Consider the following 25,464-nt stretch of genomic DNA (forward strand, 5'->3'; position numbering starts at 1 on the left):
TTTCATGGCAGAAATACACTCGGAGGTTTGCCATTGCCTGCCGAGGGGCGACCACAAGTAGAAAAATGTTTTTATTAATTTTGCTTTCACCGAGATTCGAACCAACGATCTCTCTGTGAATTCCGAATGGTAATCACGCACCAACCCATTCGGCTACGGCGGCCGAATTATAAATTATGCATTCATATTACAGAATAAAGCGTGTTGTTGTTGTTGTAGCAGCATAAACATACCCCATAAATATGCGGGGAATGCTGCTGAAGTTACAGTCCTTGGCCGGATGTACAGTCTGTGTCAGAAGAAAAGAACCGTTTTTTTCTTGTAACTTTAAGATATATTTCATTCTGCTTTTTTGCTGCATTGCAAACCATAATGAGTGAGAAGTACGCGAAGCGATTTGAGGCGGTATTTTTATGGACGAATTCTAAAGCGCCGAAATTATCTCACGCCGCGGCTGCAAAAATGATTAAAAATCAAAAAAAGTTTGTTGTGATGTGGAATCAGCGGTATAAGGTATAGGTACAAAAATGTTGATGACTTTTCCAAGGGTGAAGCGAGTGAAGACAACAAAGCAGGATAAAGTGATCATCCAACTTCTTAAGCGGGACTCTTCTTTGTGGCTAAAAAGAGAAAAGATGTGAGTATCAACACCAACGAACGTCAACTGAAGGAGGCGAACATATCCTACCGTTAATCATGAAAACCACTGCTCTCAGGAAAACACATTGAGAAACAAAAAAAAAAAAGAAATTGGCGTCACAGTATTGAACTGGCCTTCCCAGTCCCCATACGCCAACTCCATTGAAAATGTGTGGGAAATTATGAAAACGCATCTTGCCGGAAAATCAATCCATGATTTAAAGCATCTCGTGCGTCAAGTTCGCAAAATCTAGTCCTGTTTGTCGACGACCTACGCAGAAAAGCTGGTTCAAAGCATAAAGAGGATGCCAGGCTATACTCGACAACGATGAAGACTACACGGCTTTTTGAGTAATTGCGACTCGTAGTTTTGTACATACTTTCATGTAAAAAAAATTTAAATATATCTCTTTTATACTCTTCATGAATAATCGCAGTTCCTTTTTTCTAACACACACTGTAAATCCGGGTTGTTCCGGTTCCGTAGAACCGACAATCGTGGAAATCACAGCCTCTGTCCATAGACGCTTTGGCCTTTTAGTGCTTATTATAAAACGTAATATCGAATTTCTAACGCGTATTGCTGTTATAATTTTTTGCAATCTCAGTGAACGTCGTTTAACAACAGCACATTGCATAATTAAATTTAATTTGCTTCTCTTTGCCTTCTTTGCATATCCTTAATAATAATTGAACAAACCAAAAACACTAAAATATTACACCAAACCAATTTCTATGAAGAGAAACCTTTCAAAACAGTCTTAACAGCTGATTGTCAATTTTGCAGCTTCCATATGTGAACGTTTAGATTAATTTTTGTGGATTTATTGCTGATCACTGCATATGTGAACGTACTTTAAGGCCGCATAATTTTTCTGATTCCCGAAAAGGCATTTGCAGACCCCTTCTTGGCGGCTTTCCGGCGACCTCATTACTATCAATCGCGCAAAGGTCGCGTACCCAGCTCAGCGTAACTGTGTCTTTGGCTAAATGCTGCTATTTTTAGCACCCCAAACCAGCTTCCAACGTGAACGTTCTGTAGGATAGAACCTTTAGCTACTTAGAAATACACCTATATATGCGACCTCAGGACCTCAGCCTAGAATTCGCTAGATACCTGCTGCTTGCTGATGGTAGATGGAATATTATAGAATAAAAGAGAGCATCAAAAATTAAAAATGTTATGTAACGTATGACTAAATTTATAGTATACTCGTATAAGTATGCCAGTATATATTTTTCAATGTGTGAGAATTTTTCAAATTACATAAACAAATAAGTGTCAATTCTCTAAGGGCACTTCATTTTGAAAATTATTTTTCCTACAAAGATGCCACTCGAACAAGGTCATATTAAGTAGTCAAATTGCTTTCCACTTCAGAAGAATCACTATTAAGCCCACTACTACATTTGTAGCTACCTATTCGCACATGTATCTATGTATGTATGCATAAGTATTTGCTTACTATTTACAGCATCGTTTAGCGAAAACGTGAGTACACATTTATTTAGCCATACACTCATAGATAATTAAAAAATGAATAAATTAATGGAGCTATAAATATTTACTCGCACAGTTTTACATGTAAATACTTATGTACATACTATGTATGCATGTGTGCATGTACATTTGTATGATTGTTTGTGTAGAAGTTATGATAAATTCGCAATTAAAAGCACTGAACAAGTTAATAGAGCACAAAACCAACTCGTTAGTTGTCTATGTATGCAAGTGGGCCAAAGTAAATATCTACATATGTAAATATGTAAGTATGTAAGTATACAATATAACTAAGTGCGATTTAATAAATACAAATTTTAAATTTACGCAGATAGTTGAGTATTATAAGCAAAAAACGGGGCATATGTATGTATGTATGTATAAGTATAAACATGCATACAGTCAACTAGTTGCCCATAAATTTTGCCAGAGGAGTTTCATAGTTTCCCCTTGTTCTGCTGCACACTAATGCCTGTAATTAAGCTTTTAAATAATGAAATTATTAATTAGAGAATACTTATACCATATTTACACCCGAAAACAAATATAATATTTGTGCCATAAAGTAGTAGTACAGATATGGAATATTTAATTATGCAATAAAAATTTCATAAATACCTATGCAAAAACAAATAGACTTTGCATACTTTTTAAAATGCCTAATGCATCATCAAAGCTGCCGTTGCAGCAATGGTATGTGCAGAGACTACAAAGCTTCCCCTCGTTTGGAATTGCATTATAAAGCATTGAAATTTTGGTTTTATTTAAAAAAATATATACGAGTATATTATTTTCATCTACTGATTTTTAGATTTTTTGTTTTTTATAATTGGCGCGTACACCCTTTTTGGGTGTTTGGCCGAGCTCCTCCTCCTATTTGTGGCGTGCGTCTTGATGTTGTTCCACAAATGGATTGCAAAAGTGTAATATAGACTGCCTGCAGATAGATTAGAATGATAGAAACAAGATTGCACCATCAGAGAGTACGTGACGTCACATTAGCTGAGTTGCCAACCATTTGCTCTTCACAATAATTTTAGTGCTTTTTTGTACTCAAAATGTGAAAACTTTTAAGTTTGGTGTTTGTTCCTTTTTTTTAATTTAAAGCTACCGAAATTGTAAGTTAAAAAGAAAACTGTATTATTAAACAAAAGAAGGTTAAAAAGGTCACTCTGAGAAGATTTTAGTACTATTGAAAATTTGTTGATTCTTATATAATTTGATATTTTGAAAGTGCAAATTTAATTTTTTGCTCCTTTCAAGGTTATGCAAGAATATTAAATCTTCTTCTCTCAACTCTTCTTAACATTGAAATTCAGAAAAGCGTTTGAATTTATTGAATACGAATTAAAACCACAGAGGTGTAATCGTTTCTTCCGGTCCTCAATTCTTAGTGGGACATAGGACATCAATAGATGTATTCATAGTAAAAATAAGCAACAAAATACCAAAAAATACTGAAGAAACCATAAAGACATTTTTACAAAAAGATCCTTATCCTGTCACATACCTTAAATATAGCAAAAAAGTCGTTCTCTTAACAAAAGAGTTTATATTAACAAAAAAAACTAATAAATTAAATTGTGACTATCCATAACATATTTCGTTAAAAAAAAGCACATTTTAAAGAAAATTTGTCACGCATACAAAGTTCTTTGAGTAATTCAATAAAAATTTGGTATTTTAATTTTCTTTAAATGGGCATTTGAGTGCGTTTTTATATCCAATGCTAGGCAACACTGAGGTAGCAAGAGAGATATTTAACTTCTGAAAGCAGGAGAACAGCAACAACAACAACTGCAATCGCGGGCAGTGCGACCAGATGTTAAAAAAAAGTAAAGCTAAATAAAACTGAGTGAATTATTGAACTAATTTAAAAAAAATGTATATTTTACAAAAATATAAATATTAAACTTTAATTAGAACAGGCTAGAAAAATGTGATGAGGAAAGAACTAAATCTCCGAGACTAACAACAATAAAAAGCTAAATCAAGTTACGAAAATGGTAATCTGGCCATACTGGTGCTAATATGATGTCACTCATTGTCAAATTTGCTGAGAACAAAGTAACAGTACCACGATATGCGCCATCTCATTATGATTTCCATCATAAGGAGAAACCAGCAAAGGGAGGAAAAGCACACAATTACGCTCACAAAGAGATGAACTAAGAAAAACAAACAATAAACAATTAAACAACTTTTTACAGCTTCAGTGCTTTAGAATTAGTAATAAAAAATTACGATTTCAATTTATTTTTAAAGTGTAAAAAATTACCAAAAATAATTCCGCAATCAAAACTAGAAGGACATTGTTCTCCAAGGACCTTTTAGTGGGTGCAGACTAGTGAATGTACTTACTTGTATATTAAATAAATAGTGAAGTTTTGTTTTATCTTTATCTCTATGTCCCTCTCTATCTGCATCTTGGTGTATATTTATATTATGTTCTTTATCCTTAACCTGGTCCTTACGCTTACCTTTATCTTTATTCTTTTCCTTATCAACAAATTATGTTGGGAAAAAGAAACCCATTATTTTAGCGTCAAATTTTTGCGAAAATGGTTTAAACTGATTTATAGTGGATCTTTAGATTCTGGGCTATGTTACGACTAGTAACATGCCGGTCAACTTCGATTATTTCAGTGATTTTACCGACATTATCGACGTTTTCTTATCTTCTTGAACCAATATTGCACTTAATTAACTGTTACTGCATCGGCACAATAAACCATTCACAATTTCAGCGGCCTGGCTTACATCGTCTTCGTCAAAGAAAATCTGTAAAATGCACCCAATTTTCTCTTTGTTCACTTTCATTGTTAACACCCTGTAACTCACAACTGAATGGAACTCACAAAAAACAGCAGAAGAATTTTTCTGAAAATTTGAGCATTAACTTTAAGTTGTTTGAGCGATACTTTACGAGATATCGATCACTACAGCCATCCACTGAGAAAATAATAGATTTCTTTTTCCCCCAACCTGATATTAGACTTCCCATTTGTCTTTACGTTAAGTATTTAACACGCATCAGTTGTTCGCGGAAAATGTCAATTTGACTCAACATCAAATAAACAAATGTAAGTAATAGAAAACGGAAAAGTAAGAAAAGTTTGCATATTTATAGAAAACAAATCAAAATACGTATGTTAAAAAAATAATACAAAGTAAAAAAATACTCACCGTGATTCACATTTTTTACACAAAATGAAGCGATGTTGTGGCCAAATTGAGATAAGGGATAATGCGTGTTAAATTTATCTTTGTTTTTATGCTTAGAAAACTTCCAGATAGCATCACGAGAATGGCACTGGACTGGAACCCGCAAGGAAACAGAGGTGGCTGTTGGCCAAAGATTACTTGGCGAAGGTCGATGTTGCGCGAACTAGCAAATGCCAACATCGCATGGAATGGCGCAAAAACGACAGCCCAGAACCTTGTACGACGGAAGAATCTTGTCTAGGTCCGAGCGGAGGGATCAAGGATATAAAAACAATTTTTGTTTTTATTTTTATCTGTGCCTTTATTCTTTTCTTCCTCTATATATTCACCTTAACGTCCTCCTTGTATTAATCGTAATCTAACTATTATTTTCGCTAATCGTCCTTGGAACAATCTAACAGTAAGATTGAAATATATTAAAAACTCACTGTGTTTTATAATGAGCTTCGTAAACATTTTACGAATTGATAAGTACTATTACATTTTCTGCCTCTTGCCTTCTTTTCCGATTATCTTAACTTTTCTTACCTACCATTACCATACCTACTTTTTTCTCTCTCTCATAAGTTCTAGGCGGCTGCCGTAGCCGAATGGGTTGGTGCGTGATTACCATTCGGAATTCACAGAGAGGTCGTTGGTTCGAATCTCGGTGAAAGCAAAATTAATAAAAACATTTTTCTAATAGCGGTCGCCCCTCGGCAGGCAACGGCAAACCTCCGAGTGTATTTCTGCCATGAAAAAGCTCCTCATAAAAATATCTGCCGTTCGGAGTCGGCTTGAAACTGTAGGTCCCTCCATTTGTGGAACAACACCAAGACGCACACCACAAATAGGAGGAGGAGCTCGGCCAAACACCTAACAGAAGTGTACGCGCCAATTATTTATATTTATTTTATAAGTTCTAGATTTAAAATTTAAATATATTGATATCTTATTTACATATATCCATTGCTGAAACTTAGCCAAAGGTTGTTGTGTTGGATATTAATACTTAACGGCCGAGAGCATTTTTTGTAATACTCGCCCATAAGACGACGGAAAAATAGGTGAAATTCTAAAACGTTTATAAGGATGAAAACTTAAACTAAACATTTAAACTGATTTATTTAGATATGAATTCAATATATTTAAGTATTTACTTGATTTATAACTTTATAAATGAAATTAATTTTTATGATTTTTAAAAGTATGATAGTTCTCGAAGTAATTGCCAATGTGTAGTGATGGATTTGCGGGACTTGTTGAGCAATACGTGATTATTCGTTTACAGCCGCCTTTAATCTTTCAATCGGAACATGTTCGACAGTCTTTGTTACTTCCAAACTGAGGAGTATGCAATTCGATTTTCAGTTTCAGAGGTATTACTTTTCCCTTGGGGTTGAACTGTTCTTTGAAAATCTCCACTTGATTGAAGAGTTAACTTTTTAACAAACTGTTCATTTCTTTGTACTTTGGTATCTTTATACGGAATGTATGCATTTACCACGGACACTTCCAATCCCCGAAAGAAAAGTTTACACCACCATTTAAGACTTTTTCCTCATAAACAGATACGAAGCTGCATAGTGATCTGCTCGGTCGACACCACTCATATTTTTGGTATAATCTAAAACTATGGTGGGTTTTTGGCCCCAGGAGTGCTGAGCACAGTAACTTGTCTTTTATCTTTCCAGGCTTTAAGTAACAAAAAACTGATTTTATATTATAATTGTGGTAAATTTTGGGGTTTTTATTGCTGCAGGCACCGATTGTACCGATTAGATAACATTTCTTCTTCAACAATTCTTCTGCCAATGGTATACTTGTTTAATACCTGTCAGTATACATACAAATGAAAACCTTGCCCCGTGGGGATTTTATCCATTAACTTTTTTATAATGTTAGAGGTATTCTGGCAGTTACAGGTAAATCCGGATTGGTTACTTCCTCTGAAGTAAGACTTCCATAATATGGGAGGATACTAAAAATATATCCAGTACGTACATCAGCAAGCACATAAACCCCGATACCCAATTTAGTGGACTTGTTCGGATTATAAGTAATGAAACTTATTTTTACTTTAAATTTTACGACAGATTCGTCGACACTGATATGCTGATTGGGTATAAAATGAGTGGGCAATTTTGAATATTCTAAATACAGACTAACTTTCTGTAAGCGCGTTCTCAAAGATTCGGCAGCGGTTGGTGTTTGTTTTAAGTGTAGCATCCAAAAAATTTGACTGAATCGATCTATTGGGTTTCGTTTTATGTGACATCCACCCAATCGTCATCATCCTGACTGAGATCTTCATTGGAGATATTGTGGTTTTCTTCACTGCTACTTGAATATATATATATATAATTGGCGCGTACACCCTTTTTGGGTGTTTGGCCGAGCTCCTCCTCCTATTTGTGATTTGTGGTGTGCGTCTCGATGTTGTTCCACAAATGGAGGGACCTACAGTTTCAAGCCGACTCCGAACGGCAGATATTTTTATGAGGAGCTTTTTCATGGCAGAAATACACTCGGAGCTTTGCCATTGCCTGCCGAGGGGCGATCGCTATTAGAAAAATGTTTTTATTAATTTTGGTTTCACCGAGATTCGAACCAACGTTCCCTCTGTGAATTCCGAATGGTAATCACGCACCAACCCATTCGGCTACGGCGGCCGGGGGTACGGGGTATAAAACTAGAAAGTGTATCGTTTAGTCGTAAAAAGCAAATGAAATGGGACTCATTAGAGATTTTTATGTCGATTGTAACCGTACTAGGAGTGAGGAGGCTTTTCTATAACTATTGCGTTTTTTTTTCCTTTTCCACTAAAACCTTAAATATACTAACACAAAGCACATCCGAAACACTCAGCCATTTTGTTACTTCAGTATTATTTCAATTTGTTGTTTTTATTTCATTTTTATTGGCACTTTTTTTCTTTACAAATCAAATATTACTCAAAGCACTTGCTTTCATTTGCACCTCATTAAACTTTAAGTACACTGCAATGTCCTTTCTTCCTGCTTATTGCAGAACTTCCTTGAACTTTCTATTATACAGGGTAAATACATAAGTGTAATGCCAGTAGAAAGGAAAACTTTCGATGGCAAATGGCAAGCACACAACTAGTGCTGTAGGTGCAAATACATGCATACAAATATGTGTGAACATATGTAGGTGTATATTATATTTTGTACAAATATTGAGAAAAAAAAAACTTTCATTTGCCAAAAAAACCAGAACAATCATTCGTCAGAAAATCATGAAAGAAAATTAAAACAATAGAAGCAGTGAAAACAGTGAAAACACTGCCACATGACCACATTGGCAGCATACACACACAAAAGAGAGCGAAGTTGAATTATTAAAAAATTAAAATACAGAAGCTGCGCTAAAAGTAATAAAGTTTTAGCTGAAATAATAAAACTCTTAAAATTCAAAACTTTATATCAATACTCGGAAAGTATCAGTTCTGTCTGCAGCGCAATGCAGATTAGACTGCCGAAAAGAAATTTTACCACTAGAAACCAGAGTATACTTTCCCAAAAGGTTTCAATACTCCGACTGCAAATCCAGTTTCATAATTGCCTTGATGACGCAGATTTCCGAGATATTTTAGCAAAAGAATGCAAAAGAGCGACCATGACCTGTATTTGAGGTTAGACAGCATCGCGACATATTTTTTGTTTGTTCTAAATGCAAAAAGCGATACCAGCATCTTACATTACAAGTTTTCTACTTCCGAACGCCGGTGAGTTTGTGCCAATATCGTTTTTTCTAACTGTATATAACCTCTTAAGAATTGTTGATGTTTTTGTATTTGAATTCTAGGTAAATGCTTTTTATTTGATACTAGCAAACCTGGCCCCTTCGCTGGGCACACTAAAATAGAATAGATATGGTTTAGAACCGAAAATATATGGTTTTCATATTATTTATTTCTTTATTCTTTATTCAAGCGCTTTGGCATAAAAAATATTTTTTGTTTTTCTATTTGTTTTTGAGTAAATATAAAATATAAATTGAAAATCAGGAAAAAAGAAGATTGTTTTTAAATTTCAAATCAACGCACATGAATGAACAATCGTCTTTTTTCCTGATCATCCATGAATTTTTCGTTTCAATTTATATGTTTTATTAAGCATTGGAGCTTTTTTAACCATTATCCATTTATATTTTTCAAAAAAAAAAAAAAACGAAAAAAATTGTTTTTTCCACGAACACATTCGGATTTCACATTAAATTCCCAAATTTCGTAAGAAATTATTCACTGTTCCAAAATCCACTCCAAAAAAATTCACAAACAATTTTTACATGTTGCACTTACGTTTTTTCCTTATGGCATCCAAATCAGAAAGAAATATTGACACATTGTAACTCACACTGTCAATTTGACAGTTCAGTTCCGCCCAAAGCGTTAAAAAAGTAAGCGACATTATGGCTGGCTCAAAAGAACGCTGTACCCGTTGCCACTGCTCCGAATTACAACCAAACTTTACGAAACCCATTTTCAATACTTACTTAACAATGTGCATAAGTTTGGTTTAATTCGGTGCAAAGACACGGCGGGTCCACGTTTTGGCATATATTTCGAGACCCTAGTCATCAATAGGTATGAAAATTACCCCGTATTAAAGCACTTATCAACAGCTTTAATTTTATACCCATATTGTACATACACAACCAAAGGTTACCCGGGTCCACGTTTTGACCTATATCTCGAGACCCCAGTTACGTAGCGGCATGAAAAATACTCTGTACTAAAGCATTCACCAACAGCTTCAATTTGATATCCATATTGTACAAACACATTCTAGGCTCCACGTTTTGGTCTCTATCTCGAGACCCTAGTCACGGAGCGGCATGAAAAATACTCTGAACTAAAGCATTCACCAACAGCTTCCATTTGATACCCATATTGTACATACACATCCGAAGGTTACCCGGGTCCACGTTTTGACCTATATCTCGAGCCCTATCCACCAATAGGTATCCAAACTATACGGAAACCATCTTCAATACCTTCTTAGCAATGTGTGTAAGTTTGGTTTAGTTCGGTGCAGACACGGTCGGTTAGCGAACACACACAAAAAGTTGACTTTATTTTATATATAAGATTTTTTTTAGTTTGTGTCCGAAAAATCCAAATATCTTACGGAACTCTATTTTTTCCAAAATAAAATGTAATCCATGTTACTCTTGGATAATGTAGTTTTCGAATGGTGAAAGAATTTTTAAAATCGGTCCAGTAGTTTTTGAGCCTATTCGTTACAAACAAACAAACAAACAAAGTTTTCCTCTTTATAATATTAGTGTAGATGACAAACTCTCAACAAGTTTATGAAATATTTTGTAAAGAATCTTTCAAAAGACGCGCCTAGATGCTGCTTTAAAATTAAGTGTGTGTAAAAATTTAGACTTTCAAGTTTCACTATTTTTATTCAAAATACGGCTCTTGACAATTATATGTCAAAAATATGCTTCTGCTTATGATGTTGAGCGTTTTCTTCCATATAAAAAAACGTGCGGTAGGCGTTAAATGGAGGAAATTCACAAGATCGCGTCAAAAAAACTCTCAAAAATCAATATGAGTTTCGATCTACTTGAAACTTGCACTTTATTATATATTAAACTGCATATCCGAAATTTTTCTAAAAATTCTTAATAAAAATTTTGAAGTTTTGATGAAAACTTGGTTCTTGCTGTAGTATGAATCATATCTTTATAAAAAAAATAGTTGAAATTACAAAACAAATAAATAGTAAAATCTTATCAATATGTGGAGCATACTTTATTTTGCCGCTGACCGTATGTGGCTTCATCCAATTACGTTAAAAATTATCAACTAAAATATTGCTTGCCATGATTATATGTAATTTGGTGAGTTTGTTTTGCGGAAAGAGCACTTAAAATTTTTAATTGAATTTCGTGAGCACAGCTACAGAGGAGTGTTTAAAATTTAAAGGAAAATGACACGAAAATTATATTATCCAGTGGAGTTTTTTTTTTAATTATATAGTAAGTGTGTACATAAATAATAAATAAATAAATAAATAAATAAATAATTGGCGTATACACTTCTGTTGGGTGTTTGGCCGAGCTCCTCGTCCTCCAATTTTATTTATATTTTTGCAGTCAAGTCATAAAATTTATTTTTACATTAAATTTAAATTCTCTTTCATTAAAAATTCGGGGTGAAAATTTAATGATTCGCCATGAAATTGGGAAAATGTCCTTAGTTTGAAAGAATTTCATTTTATTAGCAAGGACTCATTACGGTTATAAAAGCTCCATACAGTCATACGTCTTTACACAGTCCTTGCAGTTTTTCAATAAAAAAAAACTACAGAATGTTATTTAAAAGTTTCAAATATTTATACAAATTTGTCAATTACTTTAGCAATCTGTTATTTAAAAATCAACGCTTCGAAGCTCTTCAGTTTATTAACAAATTTTCTCTCGTTAGTCTAAACTTAATTTCCGTTAATTAACTTAATTACATCGTCATCAGTGTTGGAAGTTCTCATCCGAGGCTTTGTGTATGTTTCCATTGGGGGAGGTTTTTAAGTGGCGGGTCCCAAACCCAGCGCACAACCAGCTATCCTGGAATGTTTCGCCTTTTCACTTTAGCTCACTCCCGAACGGGTGTTCGGGAGCTATCCAGAGGATACTTGGGCTAATCCCGCGAGTTGTGAGTTGCTTGAACCATATGCAGAGGAATCGTCCTGGCCACTCCCAAGTGAATGGCGATCAGTAACTTTCCCCACTTGCGTGGACTTCTACATATGGAACCATAGCTGCACATCTCACAGAGAATGTGAAGATCCCGATACCCCAATCGTTGACAACGGTATTGACGTTCCGCTACCCGACCATGACGAGGTGAGAATAGCGATAACGCGTCTAAAGAACAATAAAGCCACGGGCGCCGACGGACTGCCGGCTGAGCTATTCAAACATGGCGGCGAGGAGCTGGTAAGGTGCATGCATCAACTTCTATGCAAAATATGGTCGGATGAAAGCATGCCTGCCGATTGGAATTTAAGTGTGCTCTGCCCAATCCATAAGAAGGGTGATCCTGCAATTTATGCCAATTACCGCGGGATTAGTCTTCTTAGTGAAAGGCTGAAACCCACCGTCAACCAACTGATTGGACCTTATCAGTGTGGCTTTAGACCTGGAAAGTCTACCATCGACCAAATATGCACAATACGCCAAATCTTGGAAAAGACCCATGAAAGGAGAATCGACACACACCATCTTTTCGTCGACTTCAAAGCTGCATTCGACAGTACGGAAAGGAGTTACCTGTATGCCGCGATGTCTGAATTTGGTATCCCCGCAAAACTAATACGGCTATGCAAGATGACGTTGCTCAACACCAGCAGTGCCGTCAGAATTGGGAAGGACCTCTCCGAGCCGTTTGATACCAGACGAGGTTTCAGACAGGGTGACTCGCTGTCGTGTGACTTCTTTAACCTGATGTTGGAGAGCATCGTACGAGCCGCAGAACTTAATCGCTCAGGCACAATTTTTTATAAGAGCGTACAATTGCTGGCGTATGCCGATGATATTGACATCATCGGCCTTAACAACCGCGCTGTTAGTTCTGCCTTCTCCAAACTGGATAAAGAGGCAAAGCGAATGGGTTTGGTGTTGAACGAGGACAAAATGAAGTACCTCCTGTCTTCAAACAAACAGTCGGCGCACTCGCGTATCGGCAGCCACGTCACTGTTGACAGTTATAATTTTGAGGTTGTAAAAGACTTCGTTTATTTAGGAACCAGCATTAACACCGATAACAATGTCAGCCTTGAAGTCCAGAGTGGTGGTAGCAGAGGAAGAGGAAGGCCTCCTCTGCGTTAAAAAGATCAGGTGGAGAAGGACTAGGCTTCACTTGGTGTGTCCTGGCACTTGGTGTGACTGGCGCGCTTTGTTAAACTCGGCCAAAATCGCGTAAGCGGTTATCGCGCCAATTAAGAAGAAGAAGAACTTAATTACATTTTTTTGCCAGATAATAATAAAATAATTTCCCAAACTAATTGATTTCATGCGACCTCAGTTCAGAGTTCGCGAAGTTGATAATTTCCACATACGCACAACTCTACCAAAGTAGCGAAAATGGAGAGAGCAAAATTACATTTTATTTTGATATGAAGCAAATCTACTTTGGACTCAACATAATGTGTAGCCTTTTTGAGTTTTCAATGTTCCATTTTTTATTTTTCATTTTACTTATTTCACTTTTAATTTTCAATATAAATAAGCTATTAGCTGACCGTGGAACCTTCAAGCTTTTGTACGTTTTCTGTTGGTTTAATATTTCGAAAAGTTGAGGTATCAACAAAAAATTGGCGTATGGAGTGACCGTCAAAAAAAGAAAAAACGTGTTATGAATGGTTCAGTTTTTATTTGGCTCTATTTTGAAACACTATAAATTCCTCTAAAAAATGTCATTTTTTATTTTTCCACTTACTCTTACCACGACGCCGGCCATAAAAAAATTAAAAAATCCACAAACTGTGCCATAGGCCCCTATTATGAGCTGGATTCGATCTTCGATATTCGTTGGTTGTCGAAGATCGAAAATCGAATGTCAATTTGGTATTATGAGCGGTGCAGCGCTGTCGAAATTTTCGTTGTATACCGAATTTAGAGTCGAATGCAATTTTGCTTTCGATTGTGGAGCGTACTGTGGGAAAACTTGTTAAAGTGTAAGTTGTTTGCGATTATTTATGGTTTTATAGTAACCAAATAATAAATATATACTAATTTTGTTAATTTTATGCAGGTCGAAAGTCGTGAGTACCAAACAGCAATTAGAAAGGCTAGTTTCATTAATGGAAGAGAATCCACAATTCGCAAAAGGGATTTGCACCAAAGTTCAAGCAGCAAAAAAATGGGAGGAATTTACAACGGAGCTGAATTGCTTGGGACCACCAGTTAGAACGGCAGCAAAATGGATTAAGGTTAATATGGTTTTTTTTTGTGATGTTTATAGAAATACGTTTTTATTTTCCCTTGGCAGGTATGGGCTGAAATACGTAGAGGAACTGAAATACATATTTTTTTCGAATGACGAATAATTGAATAAAGAAAATTTATAACAAAAATAAAACAGAAACTGTGCCGTACAGGTTTCTATTTAATACTTTTTAGATTTTTCTATAATATTCTAAGAATTTCATTTTTTATGCTGTATTTGCAATAAAAATGTGCTTTTCTTTGTTGCAGATCAGCCTCTGTACTACTAAATTGTATTCATCTTTGGCAAATATAATTTTCCAGGACATCTATTATTTCCGATAGAACAACAGACGCAGTGGGTTGAGCAAGTCCTAGCATACCTTCATTACCAATACTCAATTGGTACGAAAATATTTGGAATGGATTTGGCTCGGGTGCACTGCTGCAACTGGTTTTCTGTACTGGACAGTAGGTTCATAAACGCCTCTTTAGATAATCTAAAGTTCTTTAAAAATCTGTAAGGAAATTTCTGTAATATTATAATAAGTACGTCAACACATTTTGAAAATTCTAAACGTACTCAGTGGAAGCCATTTCTAGGGGGTTGGGTGCGCCCCTCCACTGTTTTCTACTTCTAGCTAGTTCCACCAATCTTTCATCGTCCGATAAATCGTCGAACCACAACTCCGTTGTACTCATTTTCACAAAAAATACTTTTTTTAACTTTAAAAAAAAATGTTAGCAAAGAATTTCAACATAATCGTTTTTTCTTTTATTTTGATTTCCTGTATCAGCTGAGAAAAAATTATCTATTGTAAATGCGTCGAGCGATCGAAATTCACAATAGTCCTATTCTTCAACGAATGAGCACCATAATACCAAATGAAAATTCGTTCGATCAGCACTTTCGACTACAGTCGAAGATCGAATGTTGCTCATAATAAGGGCCATACACTAGCAACAAATCCCAGGTAAATAAAAATTTTCAATTACTTGGGATTTGTGCCCGCACTTCCCATATACGCGGGATTTTCTCCGAACTGCAACAAATCGCTGGGAATGGTGCCCTGTTTATGGTCAGTTTAAAAGAGATTCCTAGTATTAATAGATATCGCAACGCTGATAAAATTTACGGCCGCTAATGTTGGATGACAAGTAAACGCAGTTTATACTATGTACTTCGAAGTTATACCATTTCTGAAATTAACTCACTGTTATTCTAATAATATGGCCTTAAGGGGGTGGTAGGGTTTAGCGCTAAAAAAAAACCCTTTTTTTAATTTTTTACAGAAATATGGCTTAAGATACTTTAATAAAATCAGTTGCATGTTATTGTACATCTTTTCAATAAGTTTTTAAAAAATATTAATAATAAAATATTGACAAATAAGCCCATGACAGAGTTTTTTTGGAGATATGTTTTTCGAGAGGTGCTCTGCGGTGCCAATCGGCATTCGTCGTAGAATAATCTGAAACTAAAAAAGTCGAATTTTTCAGTTAAAGTATGACGTAATGCTCCCCCCCCCCCCCCCCCCCCCCATTAATAAAATTTTTTTTGTTTTTCATTTTTGTAGTTTTGGTGGCAAAAAAACGTAAAACGAGAATTTTTTGCGAAAAATGTCGCCATATTTGTAAGTGAAAACCAACATTAAAAAAATAAAAAAAAAAACAGTGGGGGGGGGGGGGGGGGGGAGGTATTTTTGATTTAGAAAACGTGTGCCAAATTTGAAAAGAATCGGTTGAATAGTTTCGGAGTTGTGATTGGCACCGACTTTTAAAAAGTCGTTTCGGGAAAAACGCGTTTGAAAAAAATGACTCTGAAAAATTATCGATGCTCCGCATTCGAGGTAGAGTGCCTACAAAGGCTATAACTTTGAGAGTTCTGCTCCGATCCACTTAAAATTTTGACACAACATTCTTGAAATGATTTACTATAAGGTGAGTGAAGAAAAAAAATTTCAATTTTTTTTTCAATTTCAAAAAACGGAAGGTCAGACTACGTGATTCCACGAGTCAAATTTGGCAAAAAGCCTATCGACATTATAAAGAAAAATGAATGGCAAAAAGCTCAAGAATCCAAATACCATTCATAAATTTCTTTACAGATGGGTCCAAAATAGCGGAAGGAGTAAGAGCGGCTGTCTTTTGTCCGCAATTTGATCTCCAAAAGTCTTTCAAACTCGCACACTACTGTAGTATATTTTAAGCTGAAATCTATGCTGTAACAAAAGCAGCTGAATTAGTTGTGGAATTAACTCCTCTTAATTCTAGGACAAACCTTTTTCCTTGATAATCAAGTGGCTATTAAAGCAATTATGGCTCCTTGCACTAACTCGGAATGTGTTCAACAATGCAGATCCAAAAAAAACTGAACTTTGCGGTCATTATTTAGTGGATACTAGGACACCAATGAATAGAAGGGAATAAGAGAGCTGATGAGCTCCAATTTTTTTGAAATTCGCTCTTCACTCCTATGCCATCGCACACATCTATTCTTATATTAATAAATCTAAAAACACTCAAAAGCCGTTGGTCTACTTTATTATTAACTTTTGCCTACTCGACATTCAAGGAATAGTGGACAGCGCTTATCTCCTCGATTAGGATTAGTTTAAATGTTCCAAAAAGCAGTATACGACTCCCTTATCCATTCTATTTGGCAAATGCTTATACGAAGTTTGCAATCAATGTTCTCGTATCCAGAGCTGTGCGAAAATTCATAGCTCTTTATTTTATTTAAACCAGCTTTGGAAATTTCCCACCCACGCACAGTCTTTTGTTATTCAACATTTTTTATTATTTTATTTTATTCGCAATGCATTACTTAGTCTGTAAACATTTTTGGGTTATAGACTTCAATAAGTAAATAAAGTTGTATCGTCTTTTGTAAAAAACAAAAAATTTTACATTTTGATTCTTGGGCTAACCGCAATTCGTGCCCGTAAAATATCAGCTAATTTGCAACAAGCGAAACAAAGTACCTTTATAATATTATTTTGGGGGAAAAGAAATCCTTTATTTGTCGGTAGATGGCTGTAGTGGCCGATATCTCGAAAAGTATCGATCAAACAATTTAAGGAGGAGCTGGGAGAGCTTTAACGTTTTTTATTTTCTTGCTTTAAAAATTCATTTACAATCTAAAGAAAATCTTTTCAATGTTTTAAGCTTAAGGGGACCTGGTCGTCTAGAAATTTCAAAAAGCGATTTTTTGTTTCTTCAGTATTTTAAAGTATAGTACGAGTATCTTAAGAATATACTGTGAAATTTTCATGCGGAAATTCCCAATATTATAGCTTCTACAGCACATTACCTGGGTAGAGAGCGGTCCGCGCGCCCCTGTACCTCAAACTTTAAACTCATTTATCTCGAAACGACTTATTTTGGCCTAGAAAAAAAAAAAACTATTCAACCGAATCGTCTGAAATTTTAGTATGTTGTTCACAACATCAAAGGCTATCGCTCGTACTAGAATCACATTATTATTTCAATTATTTGATAACTTTTATTATAAAACTGAAAAAAACCGATTTTTAAATATCAAATTCAAAACCGCGCCATTTTGTTAATCTTTTGTTTTTCTTTTTATTTTAGTAGCGGGACATAGCTACAGTCATACTCATTTCAAATTTTTTTGGTTTTTGTGTTTAGATAAATAGAAGAGCCAAAATGGACAACGCTGTCCAGGTCCAATTTTTCGGGAGGGTCAACTTCACCACCATTTTTTAAATTATTAAAATTAAATTTTTTTTCTGTATGCAAAAGACGTAAATAAAAAGCCTAAAAAATTTAAATATCGTTTTTAATTTCTTGTATTGTAAAGAAAATCCTGAAAATACCCTAAATTTTCGAGCTCTAGACCACCGGGACCCCTTAATAAAAAGTCCCTATAAAGTCAGTGAAGTGATGGGCGTTGAACGAAAGATGAATAAGAACGAAACATTTAATCGCGTTTTTCCCGAAATATTCAAAACGTAAATCAACGTCGAAAATAACTCAAAACGTAGTCCACATATCAACTTAAAATTTTACATAGATATTTTTTAAGGGAGAACACCACTGTGACAACTTCAAAAAATCGATTTTTTGAAAACCATCTAGAAAAATCTAGAATACAGTTAAGAATAGAATGCCAGGTCGAAAAAATAATTATTTTCGGAGATATTAAATATTTTGTGGAGCGGTGCAGCGCAATTTATCGCATAACTTCAAACTTTGAACACGTTTTTCTCAAAACCACTTTTTTGAGTGCGGCACGCAGTAGAACTCGAGCAATTCTTATCCGATCGACTTCAAATTTGGACTGCATCGATAAAACTAGATTATCTAAAGAAGTACATAGGGTTTTTTCGATATCTAAAAAAAAAAAAAAATTATAGCCTTTTTTCGAAGAGAAATTTTGCTCGAAAATCGACCTTAAATTTGAAAAGCGTTCCAATTTTTTAATATAAAAATCCATATTTTTTCAAATCCCTATGTACTTCTCTTCAAAATATCATATTATTAACGAAAACACTCGGTATTTTTTTTTCAGATCGACTTTGAAGACAGTTCTGCTGCGTGCCGCGGATCACTCCAGAAGCCACAGCACCTGACGCGGGAGCTTCCCCAGCGCCACCATCGGGGTTGAAAATTTTGAAAAAGTTTGTTATGTATCTTTAATAAACAACAAACAAAACAAAACAAAAAAATTTGAAATATCTCTTTTTTTTCCACAAAAAAAATTCTTGAAAAACGGCATAAAAAACAGGGGGTCACAGTGGTGTTCTCCCTTAATATATTGGCCTTTGCATGTACCTCAAATTTAAATTTTCATTTTTCATTTTTTTCGTTAAAAATAGGTAAGTGCAAAGCGAAATAATTTATTTTAATGAAAAATTTTTGTTTGATTGATTTCAGTTGATTACAAGAGGCCGTACATTTCACGGCGCAAATTAAAGGAACCACGTTTGAGCATACTACAGCTGCCATTTTGTTTTTTTTTATTTTTGTGTGTTCATTTAAACATGAAAATTAATAAGCAATTTATTTTACGATAATGAATACTCTCCGTTTTTCGCAAATAATTATTGAAAAACTCGTCAAGAAAACATTTCACCCTACAAAAATTCTTTTGCTATTTTTTGTTTATTCCATTCAATTTTGAGTTACAGGGTGTTAACAGTGGAAGTTAAGAGAGAGAAAATTGGGAGCATTTTACACTTTTTCTTTGATAAAGGCCAAAATCGCAGCCAGGCCGCTGAAATTGTGTATGGCGCCTATGCAATTTTGGTTTCGTCGATTCCGTTCAGGCATTTCTGATGTTAATGAAAATTTTGTTAAAATCACAGAAATCAACGAGAATGGCCGGCATGTTAGTAGTCGTAGCATCGCCCAGGAGCTAAAGATCCACCCTAAATCAATTTTAAACAATTTTCGCAAAAATTTTACGCAAAAATAATAGCTTTTTTCCCCCCCAAAGCGAAAATGTACAAATATACCAGTATACGTACAAGTACGTGCATGCGTGTTTGCTCACGTGATTATTAGACGGCTTTGCTTAGGTAACAAATCCGCTTATGCATTTATTTTGAGGGTGAGGTACGTAAGTTAGTTTCATGACATATAATTTCGATAGAAATTATAAATATGTATTGGATATGCATTGATTGAGTGAATAGTATTAGGAAAGATTAATTAAATCTTTCAACAAATAAGCCTCTTTTCTACGCTTTAAATGAAAAAAAGGTAAACAAAACAATAATAATATACATAAGTTAATAATAATAATAACAAGAAGGACTTAAGTGATTAATTAATTTTCTAACAAAATAATAATAATAACAATGTAAGAAAATTAATCGCCTAAGCTTCAGTATCTTATATAGCCGCATACAATTTTACTCTCACATCGCACGGTTTTCAGCGAAAGCACCCCAAAAGCCTTTTTAATTTTTATTTTATGACACAAAAGCTTGTTGTAAATGATTTTGTAGCATTTTATTAATTCCTCCCAGTGGCGTGTCTTACTTGCTTGCGCTTGTTTAACACGCCGACACTGGGCACTTCAAGCTAAATTATGTATAGCTTATGTGTTAAGCTTGTTTTGTTGCCGCTGTGCTAAATTGTTTGTTTGTTTATTGGCGCCACAAAGTAAATAGTATAAATATACATGAACACAGAGTGGAACACACAGAAGTACGTACAAAAAAGCGAGACACCCACACAGACTTATGTGCGCGTTACAAAGAAAGCCTTTACTACTCACACAACACACTATTTATTGCCGTTTTATTATGATTATTATTTTTCTGCAATAAAATTGTGCGCTTTTTGCTGTTGCTGTTACTGCTGCCTATTAAGCTGACCTCATATCCCTCAACTTCGAAATCACAAAATTTGTATGCATATTTCCTCCGCTTGCTGTTACGTTTGTTATTGTAATTGTTGTTGTTGGCAAAGCACATAAAACTTGTCAATTAAATCCGCATTGTGTTGTCATTAACTTGAGCGCTCAAGTTAAGCTTTCGTTTTTTTGCTTTGCTTTGCTCTTCTTTTATGCATTGCATACTCTGTGGCGCACATCAGCACTTGCGCTGCTGTTGCTGCTGCCTTTTTATGTTTTATGTCTCACTTAGTAGCCGCTTTGCTGTTATTGTAGTCATCAGCATTGTTTTTGTAGTTGTTGTTTTTTTTTTTGTATTTTTGTGTTTTTTGCGCACTCTACGCTTGCTCATTCGCTTTCTTTGTATGCAAACAACTTGTATAACCCATTGCCTTTTCACGTCGCCTTTCAGGCACAATAGAGCGCAAACATCAGCACAGCCACAGGCATACACACACATAGCCACGCAGCCCTGCCTGCGCGCTCGTGCTCGTGCGCCTCAGCGTATGCAACACACAAATTCATTCATTCATGAGATGGAATTTCAAGTTAACACTTCGCTGCACCGCTCCTGGCTAAATGCATTCGCTACGTGCTGTGTCCCTTACCTGCTTTTGCCTTCTTCATCTTCCACTCTACTTTCACTGCCAACTTGGCTATTGCAAGAGCAATTCACATCACTCAAATTTTTTTTGTTTTTCATTTCATTTTTTTATCATTTGGTACTTGAGATAGTAGTTTTAACCCAGAAGCACCCGTAAATCACGCATCAGTTGTAGCCGAGTTCCCCAAGCAACCACTGTACCACGCTGCCACTCACTCTCCCACTCACTCACTCGTGCCCTTACTGACTCGCTCACTCGCGACACTACGTTAATATGTATAATTTTGCTATGCTAAGGTAGCTGCTTCATTTCGCTTACTTTTCGCGTAAATTACTACTTTTCTCCTATATATAGTACATTTGGCGTCGTGCTAATTTTTACTATTTTTGCAATTTTGCGCAATTTCTAAAATTTCCACAATTCGCCCCTTTTACATTTTACATTTTCTGTTTTCTGTTTTCGTATTTTTTTTTTGTTTTTTGTCACTTCATATTTTCACCTTTGCTTCACCTATGTTGCTTTGGTTGTTGCTTGCTGCTATTGCTTTTGTTGTATTCGGTTTTTTTTTTGTTTTTGTTATTTTACTTTCGCTGCTTACTTGTTTGCTTCACTTTAGCTTTGCTACTGTTGCTATTTTTCTGTGGTATACCCCAACTTTGCTCTGCATTTTTGCTCACCAACAACTTCTTCAACAGCTGGCACAGCAATACTCCGCGCTGTACGGCACTTCGTTAGCTTCCTTTCGTTTGTCGCGAGCAACTGAATTCGTTTCTCTGCCAGCATCGCCATTTAAGATACAATATTTTTGTCCTCCGTACGCTATTTCCTTGCCTTTCCATCCTTTGCTGCTGCGCTGCACTGCATTGTGTTTCACTGAGCTTTTAAGCTCTCACTTGCGGGTGGTTCTAAGAGTTTCTAGGTTTATAATGTGTCAAGCGTTAATGTTGTACTCTTTTTAACCAATAAATGACACAGTACTGCGAGTGTTTATTCAAAAAGAATACTGGGAATACTTGCATTTAAGTCGGCCACCTGTATTTGGTTGAATTCCTGCCACTTTATCACACAAATGTGTGGCTCACGGCTGAGAGAAAGGTTAGTCGTGCTAGTAGGTGTTATGTGTGTGAGTGACTGTGTGTGCGCGCGTGTATTTGTGCCCTGATGCATTGCTGATGCAATACAGCTGTTGATTTCTGCTTGGAAAGAGCGACAATAGTAGCTGGGTATGCAATTTTATACTCGTATATGCACAATACGTAAGTGTGTATGTATTTATATGTTATCAGTCTATAAAGTCACTTGAGATTTCATAAGAGATTTCGTTTTTCTTTAATAAAACTCATTTGCTGCGCTTTTTAAGTCTTTTGTAGCTAAAACGATGGGCAAGGGTGAAACAAACGAAAACACACATTAGTAGTTGTGGACTTTTTGCTATTAGAAGTCTTTCGCAAGCTGACATAGCTTGAAATTTCATTCAAGTAGTGTGACTCATACTCCTGACAGATTTAGGCTATATTTCATCACCAAGTCGTGCGTAGGTCTTGATTTTTTAAGCAAACGGAACGCCCTACCTATTGACATCACCGGCCTTAACAACCGCGCTGTTAGTTCTGCCTTCTCCAAATTGGATAAAGAGGCAAAGCGAATGGGTTTGGTGGTGAACGAGGACAAAACGAAGTACCTCCTGTCTTCAAACACCGAAAACAATGTCAGCCTTGAAATCCAACGTAGAATCTCTCTTGCCAACAAGTGCTACTTTGGACTAAGTAGGCAATTGAGCAGTAAAGTCCTCTCTCGTCGAACAAAACTAACACTCTACAAAACTCTCATCATGCCCGTCCTAACGTATGGCGCAGAAGCTTGGACGATGACAACATCCGATGAAGCGACGCTTGGAGTGTTCGAGAGAAAGATTCTGCGTAAGATTTTTGGACCTTTGCACGTTGGCAACGGCGAATATCGTAGACGATGGAACGATGAGCTGTATGAGCTTTACGACGACATAGACATAGCGCAGCGAATAAAGATCCAGCGGCTTCGTTGGCTGGGTCATGTCGTCCGAATGGATACAAACGCTCCGGCTTTGAAAGTTTTCGATGCGGTACCAGCTGGTGGTAGCAGAGGAAGAGGAAGGCCTCCTCTGCGTTGGAAAGATCAGGTGGAGAAGGACTTGGCTTCACGTGGTGTGTCCAATTGGCGCCGGTTAGCACGAGAAAGAAACGACTGGCGCGCTTTGTTAATCTCGGCCAAAATCGCGTAAGCGGTTATCGCGCCAATTAAGAAGAGAAGAAAGAACGCCCTACCGGGGATTGTTTTACAATAAAAATAAACGCTTGCTTTCGGTCGCTTAGTTTTGATGTTGCCACACAGATACTGGCATCGAATAGTTTTGACCCGTCTCGTGCATCATCCTCTAAATTTGTATACAAAGTCGCCAGCTATGCAGGCACGGACGAGACGCAACATTCTATTTTCGAGTTTGTGTAGCTGGCACGATTGCTGATTTGTATTTTTGTGTATGCGTCGTGGCAAAGGCTTGTTAGGTATGCATGCAAAGAATAGCACGACAACTAGCAGTTGTTCAACAAATGCATGTAAAGACAAACAATACTCCAAAGTCTCGAGTAGCTCGCGCCACAAAACATTTCGAGCCTTGACTGTGGCTACAGCTAGTCTGTACCATTTACTGCCGAAAAGGGCTAGCTATCTTGAATGACCCAAAACGTGCATTTCTGAACGGCCTCATTTTTGTCCAATGCTCTGACAGGTTTCAAAACTTGCAATTCATTAATGTTTTTGCAGCACTTGTGGCGATTCGAATTGGATTTTTGGCTTTCGGTATACCTCAGGTCTTTACAACAAGTGCGGCAGTAAGCAAAACCTGCCACAACAGTATCATCCGACTTTAGGATTTCAGCAACCACTTCCCAAACAAAACTTTTGCCCTTTCGGTGGCATGACAAATGGTAAGTACCATTTGCAATTTGTTCAGAAATGAGTTCTATTGTATCTGACCAATAACTACGATTATAAATCTCGCACTGAATGGCCGCTGATCAATTACTGCCCTGAATGAATGGCACAGCTTGAAAAATTAGCAAATGCATCCAATGATCGCTGGTTAATGTATTAGTTAACCAAAATCACACAATATTCTAAGGTCTCGAGTGGCTCGCGCCAAAGAACGTTTCGAGCTTTGACTGTAGTGACAGCGAGCCTGTATGATACATATAACTTTTCTATACTCGTTCACGCTAACGCCACTCTGGTGGATGGAGCGGGCATTAATGTGTTGTCGCAATCGTCGTGCACAATGAGCTAACGGCCATTACTTGTTACTGAACGATCTGACTTATTAACGACTGATCATACTCGTACAAAGTCCGAGTAAGTGATCGAGTATACACAAAATTTAGGTACCCGTCGCAACTCTCTGGCCTACACTGACCACTATAGGGGCTCTCGTTATAACATGTTCCTGTTTGTTAGTCCTCTTTCGTAAGTATATGTAATGAACTTGGTGTGTTAGGGGGAGCATAGTCTCGTCGCCTGAGTAACTAACCCAGGTCCCAACCTCCATTTTGATACACATGCTTTGTCCTGGTTAGAATATCTTCAAACCCTTTGGGCATATCAATGAAGCTGCATGCGCTCGTCTGTTTACCAAAGAGCACTTAAAGATATCCATTAGAATTTGCTGTAAGCAGCTCTCGAGTGTCTGATGTATATTATGTGCCAAGGCTGGGCTCTCTTAGAGATAGTTATTAACTATTTTCTTCCTCTCCTCGAGTTTCCAGCTACGATACCCAGTGTTGTGTGGAAAGAACCTTTAAGCCAGATGTTCATCTAGCGACCAATGCCGTACCATCGCACCCGTTTAACTGAAAAAATATCTTCTTGACCTTCTCGAAAAGAAGTCCTTGGACAGCATTGCCAATTTGTGTTTTTTATTCCACCTCAATGCAGCTTTCCGCTCCTTGGTAAGTGGAGTACAAAAATGTTCGCTTCTATACACATTTACAGTTATTTCCCCACTGCCTTCCAAACCTTCTCAACCCCTAGCAGTTCCGCTTGGAAGATGCTGGTAAATTTTGGTAGCCGGAACAAGTGAAGAAATATAAATTTAGTACTTCAGAGAACTGTCTTTATGTTACTGCCCATTTTGCGATCGGCTTTTTCTGAAATCTAGT

General features: G+C 36.3%; 1 protein-coding gene across 1 annotated transcript in view; it reads right to left on the bottom strand.

Moving 5' to 3' along the window:
* The window catches only part of LOC129244793 (uncharacterized), a 48,347-nt gene extending 26,343 nt beyond the window's left edge, over positions 1 to 22,004 (bottom strand). Inside the window, exon 1 of the mRNA XM_054882636.1 lies at positions 21,952 to 22,004. The gene's annotated coding sequence lies outside the window, so the exon portion shown is untranslated. The remainder of the gene's footprint in view (positions 1 to 21,951) is intronic.
* Between the last annotated feature and the right edge of the window lie 3,460 nt (positions 22,005 to 25,464).

Source organism: Anastrepha obliqua, chromosome 4, assembly GCF_027943255.1.
Source record: "Anastrepha obliqua isolate idAnaObli1 chromosome 4, idAnaObli1_1.0, whole genome shotgun sequence".
Classification (NCBI taxonomy): Eukaryota; Metazoa; Arthropoda; class Insecta; order Diptera; family Tephritidae; genus Anastrepha; species Anastrepha obliqua.